The sequence below is a fragment of the Triticum aestivum genome, chromosome 2B (genome assembly GCF_018294505.1).
Source record: "Triticum aestivum cultivar Chinese Spring chromosome 2B, IWGSC CS RefSeq v2.1, whole genome shotgun sequence".
Taxonomy (NCBI): domain Eukaryota; kingdom Viridiplantae; phylum Streptophyta; class Magnoliopsida; order Poales; family Poaceae; genus Triticum; species Triticum aestivum.
This window is the reverse complement of record NC_057798.1, coordinates 392,563,375-392,569,714: the sequence shown is the minus strand read 5'-3', so window position 1 is coordinate 392,569,714 and position 6,340 is coordinate 392,563,375. Positions and strand designations below refer to the sequence as shown.

Genomic DNA, 6,340 nt, shown 5'->3' with positions numbered 1-6,340 from the left:
AAATAGACCCGGGGGTCATAGTTTTCATTAGAAGCTTCTCTCGAGAAAATAGCATATGGTGGGTAAACAAATTATTGTTGGGTAATTGATAAAAACGCGAATAATCATGACAATATCCAAGGCAACGATCATGTATATAGGCATCACGTCCAATATTAGTAGACTGAAACAATTCTACATCTACTACTATTATTCCACACATCGACCGCTATCAAGCATGCATCTAGTGTATTAAGTTCAGGGAAAACAGAGTAATGCAATAAGAACGATGACATAATATAGATAAGATAAACTTATGTATGAATAAACCCCATGTTGTTACCCTTAATAACAAAGATACATGCGTGTCATGTTGCTTTCTGTCACTGAGATTGAGTACCGCAAGATCGAACCCATCACAAAGCACCTCTTCCCATGGCAAGATAAATCAATCTATCCAAACCAAACCAATAAATCGGAGAAGAAATACGAGGCTATAAAAATCATGCATAAAAGAGTTCAGCAAAGACTCAAATAATATTCACGGATAGAACTGATCATAAACTCACAATTTATCGGATCCCAACAAACAAACCGCAAAAAAGAGTTACATCAAATAGATCTCAATGATCATCATGGAGAACACTGTATTGAAGATCAAAAAGAGAGAATAAGCCATCTAGCTACTAATAACGGTCCCGTAGGTCCATGGTAAACTACACACGCATCATCGGAGGGGCAGCAAGGATGATGAAGAACCCTTCCATGTTTGTTACCCCCTCTGGCAGAGTGCCGGAAAAGGCCTCTAGATTGGATCTCGTGGTTTTAGAACTTGCGGCGGCGGAAAAAGTATTTTTTTTCGACTCCGTAGGGTTTTTGGGATTTTAGAGTATCTATAAAGGTGGAGGTAGGTTAAGGCGGTGCTCGAGGGCTCCACTACCCACCAGGGCGCGCTTTGGCCCTCTGGGGTGCCCTGGTGCCTGGTGGACCCCTTGGCACTCTTCTCGTGGCCTCCAGAAGCTTCCAGAGTCTCTTCCTGCCAGAAAAAAAATCTTCAAAATGTTTCGTGGCATTTGGATTTTGTTTGGTATCGATATTCTGTAAAGTAAAAAACAAGCAAAAAACAACAACTAGCACTGGGCATTATGTCAATAAGTTAGTCCCAAAAATGATATAAAGTTGCTAGTATATATATATATATATATATAGAACATGGCTATTTTGTTACTAGTAACAGAATATTATTCTGTTACGCGCGATGCAATTTTGCACGATCCAGAAGAACAAAAGCGGAGCAACTCGAATGGCGAGCTGAAGCCCACACCCCTCTTGACTCGTCCCCTCCCGCACGCGAAGCCCCCACCTCCCTCCCCGCCAACCCCGGCATGCCCCATCTCCGGCGGCGGCAACCCCAGCACGCCCCAGTCCCGGCGACCCGCAACCCCGGCGTGCTCCATCCCGGCGACCCGCAACCCCGGCGGGCCCCATCCCCGGCTACCCCTAGCCCCAGCGCGCCCCATCCCGGCGACCCCCAGCCCCGGTGTGCCCCATCCCCAGCAACCCCCAGCCCCGGCGCCTCCGATCCCCACCCGCCACCGTCGCGTCTCTGGTCCGGCGAGACTAGCACCGCCCTCGAGTCCGCGACACATCTCCGCTCTCATCTCATCTTCGGTCAGCGCATCAGGCCTCCCTCCTTTTGTCATTCCTCCCAGCCCCCACGTCTCTTCGACGTGCTCCTCTCGCTGCCTCGAACTTGACCTTCCCGCTCCTCCACCCCTACACTGCCGCTCCCTCCTGTTGTCTTCACCCACAAGCTCGGTCCCCCGACAGAAATTGCTGGATCCTATGCTACTTCTCGGGCGAGGTCATTGTGCTGCACATGCGCTGGCAAACAACACCGTCTCTGGTTTTGTTTCCCAACACTCGGTAAGAGAGGAAATTCTTCAGTACTAGTTTGATGAAAGAAACAGCAGTAGTTCATTAATATAAAAAATCACATATTTGGAGGCACGCCATTGTGTTTGCTACAATGTCTCAGTACACTGGACTACTAGCTTTGCTCTGTTCATCGTTTATTTGTAGCTACCTTGTGCTTGAAAATTGCTAGAGACGGCCTGCTCCCCTTGGCTTCCACTATGCTGTTGGCCTGCTCCACTTGTCTTCCACAGCGCGACGACAGACAAAGCCTGGATGCCGTCGTCCGAACCGCCGCACCACCCGATAGCCACGCTCCTCCAACCACCATCCATCAGCGCACGACACTCCAAGCACGTCCTCCGGATGCCCCCTCATCTTGCCTACTCCCTGACCATCTCCCTCCTGCCCCATCCGTCCAGGTATGGTACTCACACCAGTTCAAGTAGTGATGTTGCAACAAGTACAACAACTCCCCTATCAAGCTTAGTGAGCCAAAAAAGAGCATGTTGATGGATGATTGCTAGCTCGCTTTTTCTTAATGAAAATGTTCTTTTTTTGAATTTTCATTTTCACAAGTGTGATGCATGTGGTATTTGATTGATGCATTTTGAACTACTAGCTCACTTGATACATATGATGCGTTCCTATACTATTTTATGATCCAATATTTTTAGGTATGAGCGAAAAACTAGAAAATCTGTAGAAGCTTTTGTGTTTCTGTATTTATTTGTACAATGATAGATGGATGGTTTGTTCTTCCTTTTGTTGTATGGTGATGCTAATCATATACCAGCGTGGAGGCTAGTTCATGTCTTGCTGTTACATACTTGCAGCATTATTTAGTTGTGTTCACAAGCAGGAAAGTTTGCATTCGGGAATTTAGACAAAACATATGTTCTGCCATTACACTTTTCATGCCCGATAGTTCATGGCAAATAGGTAACATTATCTCTACTAGACCGGACTCTATATATTCACGACACTCTAAACTACTATGGTAAGTATATTTAAACTGATGTATTTCTTCTAGATGCTGAACTTTTTGTAGTATAGAGAGTACAAGTTGGCGCTGCTGAATTCAGTAGAAGCTCTCTAATTTGTACAAGTTGAATTTTGAACATATGTTGAACACGTACATGTTTACATGCATTCTAGAGTGCTAATGTGCTGTGACTTCGCTGTTGTAGGGGATCTTGGGAAGCACCTGAACAATCGGCTCATCTGCTTGCCACCGTCATGGACATCGCCGTGGCGCTGCCCATTGTTCTCGGTGGTCGTTCTTCCTCCTGTGTGGCCTTCTTCCTCTGGCCACTGCTGGCTCGTCGTCTGTCCTTCTTCTCCATCTACTGAAGTTCAGCGTTTTTAATTGGCAACATGTGTACAGCAGCGACGGCGGATGATCTATCTCCCATGCCTCCGTCCTCAATCTCGCTGGTATGCTTTTGTTTCTGAACTGCAACCTATTCTATTCTTGTTTTCGGAGGAGTGATTGTTCTCCACTTTATGCTAATGAAGTGACTATGTTACTGAACTTGTGTGATAATTCAACTTGGTTTGCTTGTGTGTGCTACTGAAGTGACTATGTTACTGAACTTGTGTTCTCGATGATTCTGAACCATCGTTGGTACCATCTAAACTTCTTGTCCAATAATTCTAGTATTGATGAGCATGAGTTGATTGAAATCATGTACTCCTAGTTGGTTTCTAAGACCCTTGCTGGTCCTTCTATATATAGAAGCCGTGCCTGATAGCCATACATGACTTTTGTGTATGAAAAATGGTGCCAGGAAATTCTAAATACATGGCATGGGCGCTCTTGGACAATAAACATTTATATCTTATTTATTTGTGTAGCAAGTCTGTGCTTCCTCACCAGTTCTAAAGATCCCAGAGCATCCGTCCAACTTTGTATCAGTATATACTACTCCCTCCGTTCCAAAATAGATGACTCAACTTTGTACTAACTTTAGTACAAAGTTGAGTCATCTATTTTGGAACGGAGGGAGTATGTTGCTTCTTCGATTTCTGTATGATTTTGTACTGACTGCTCTCTCCTGCCTATTTTGGTTGATGTCTGCGAATGGACAAAAAATGTATGGGAAATGTTCTATTATTACTAGCATATAAGTACAGAAAAAAGTTCAACACGATGTCCCAGATAAGTTCAAGCAAAAAGACGGTTTCAGGCGATTGTGCTGATGGTTTCGAAGCAGTTGAACTGATGCTTTTAGTTATGTTTAACAGATCGTCTTCGTTAATACCCAGGAGTGATTTTATTCATAGGAAATTGAACCAAAAACAGTGGTTGCTACTAGTGTTTGGAAATTATAATTACTAGAACTATTATTTCTCACCCCTTTAATTGCTGGCTAATTCTTGTAAAAAGTAGTGGTTAATCTTGCTAATTACTTTGATGTGATGCCTAGGTGGTCAGTCCAGCTCCTGCAACCAACACAGGTCATTGCCCCTTTTGCCACAACGGCAGCAGCACAAACATTAGTGTGGTCGTCCTCAACCAGTTCCTCACGCGGCCTCCGCGCAAGCCCTGCTCATGTATGCTTACACCAAAAGTACAACTCTTGCTACTCTACTTGTACTTGCACTTATTTTCTAAGCAATAATTCCTATTGCTTCCTCTTGGGGGAAGGGATCCCATGTTAAAGCTGTCTTGGTGCTCACCCACTGTTTATATTCATCACCATAGTGTACGAAACATATGAAAACCATTCTGGCTTCGGAGAAAATATAACCAGTACATGTGCAATTGCGCGAGAAGTTCCCTTATGAAAGTTCCTTGTAAACAAACCACATGAAAGTTCATCGAGAAAAACTTTGTAAGTTCAAAAGGCTATAGGAAAACTTTGTAGGTTCAGATGGGTACAGAAAACTTCGTAAGTTCAAAATGGGCACGCCTAACAGTGCATGAATAAATAAACTAAACCCAACAAAGTCCATGTTGGTCGGTCTATAGTGTGTTGTCAAGAAGGTTGTTGGCCTTGGAGGCCGACACTGGCTGATCATCTACCTTCCAATTATTATTAGGCATATACCACTAGGTCACGCCCTCCTCCCGCATAGCCTATTGGTTGGCGTACCATGACCCCTCCTCATATTTTTGGTATGAATTTGATGAATCGTCTTGATGCTCTGTTCTTATTCATCTAGAGATTCCTCATCATATTGATTGTTTGTATTTCTTGTACCGGTTTTGTTCTTGCATGTATGTATCAGTTTGATGTTTTGAGATAGATCAGATTACTTCCAACTGTGAAGATTGACATGCATATTTGGGGATGAGATTTTCAGGTACTAGTTTGGCACTGTATCTAACCCGTACTAAAATATTTCAGCAGTTCAACAGGGGCATGGGGTTCAGTTCGACGGTGATGACCCAGGCAGCTGGCCTTCACATAACGGAGTGGTGCAGTTTGATCTTGTGTGAATTGGAAATCCCCTGATGCTGAGTGTGTCAGTACAACCCTACGCTACAAGGCACGCGTACATCCACTTCATGTGTTAGTCAATAGAATTGTGCATATTCTTGGTACCTTTGCTACTCTAGCCAAAAAAAATTTGTTGTTCACTTTTCTATGCAACAGGAGTAGAGCCGTTTGAGATGCTCTGTTCAAGCGAGGTGGCTTATTATGTTTGTCAGTTTGTAATACTTTGGCCGCAATGTACTTGTGTATCTTTTTCTGAACGGAGCACGGACAAAGATCATGTCATTATGAACTTCGGTTGTGATGGTAGTACAAACTCTATAAAAACACCAATAATCCAATTTTACCGTTACTTATCTTTTATACAATTCACATGGATTGTGCTCCCTATTATGAACTGTGTTATAAAAATGCACTTGGCTCACCATTTTCTTTTAGTTCGTTAGTTCTGAATGCTTTAAAAGAGAGGAGGTAAAAGTGAACCATCCGATTTTGTATTATAAAAATTCAAGCAAAAAAAGACTACATGCAATTCAAATGGAAAAAGTACAAGTCATAAAATAAGAGAAGTCCATAACATCGTTGTAAAAAGATGTTTAGTTAAAAACATTTTCTTTTTGAAAAAACTATCATTCAGTTCAATGATATAAACCATGCAAGTACATGGGTGACGATACAATAAACCGTTGAAAACTTACGAGCAAAAATATTACCTAAAACAGATCAAAGTCTAGTTAGTGAAAACACGCTTAGTACAAAACCATGCAAACATCAGTTCAAGTATTCTTTTTTTCGGAACCTTTCAAAATTACTCTCCGAAGAATATATCAGTACAAACGCACACGTAGATCAGTACAAGTACTCTGTTTTTTCTGACAGAAAAACAGCACGATGGGTCTCACCGTAATCCAAATTACTCTTTAATGGGTGCGAATTTGAGAAAACGTTGAATATGGCTAAGTTTCGTATTTTCGATATCTTTCCAACCATATATTATTTGCCTC

General features: G+C 42.7%; 1 long non-coding RNA gene across 4 annotated transcripts; it reads left to right on the top strand.

The window, feature by feature from the left end:
• Window positions 1–1,310: 1,310 nt before the first annotated feature.
• On the top strand, window positions 1,311–5,628 carry LOC123045084 (uncharacterized). Of its 4 annotated transcripts, none has more exons than XR_006421050.1 (4): window positions 1,311–2,315; window positions 3,084–3,330; window positions 4,323–4,466; window positions 5,250–5,628. It is a non-coding gene; the product is annotated as an uncharacterized lncRNA (long non-coding RNA). The 4 variants fall into 4 exon arrangements; XR_006421049.1 differs by having other exon boundaries at window positions 5,247–5,628; XR_006421048.1 differs by having other exon boundaries at window positions 1,312–2,315; window positions 4,323–4,449.
• Window positions 5,629–6,340: the final 712 nt, after the last annotated feature.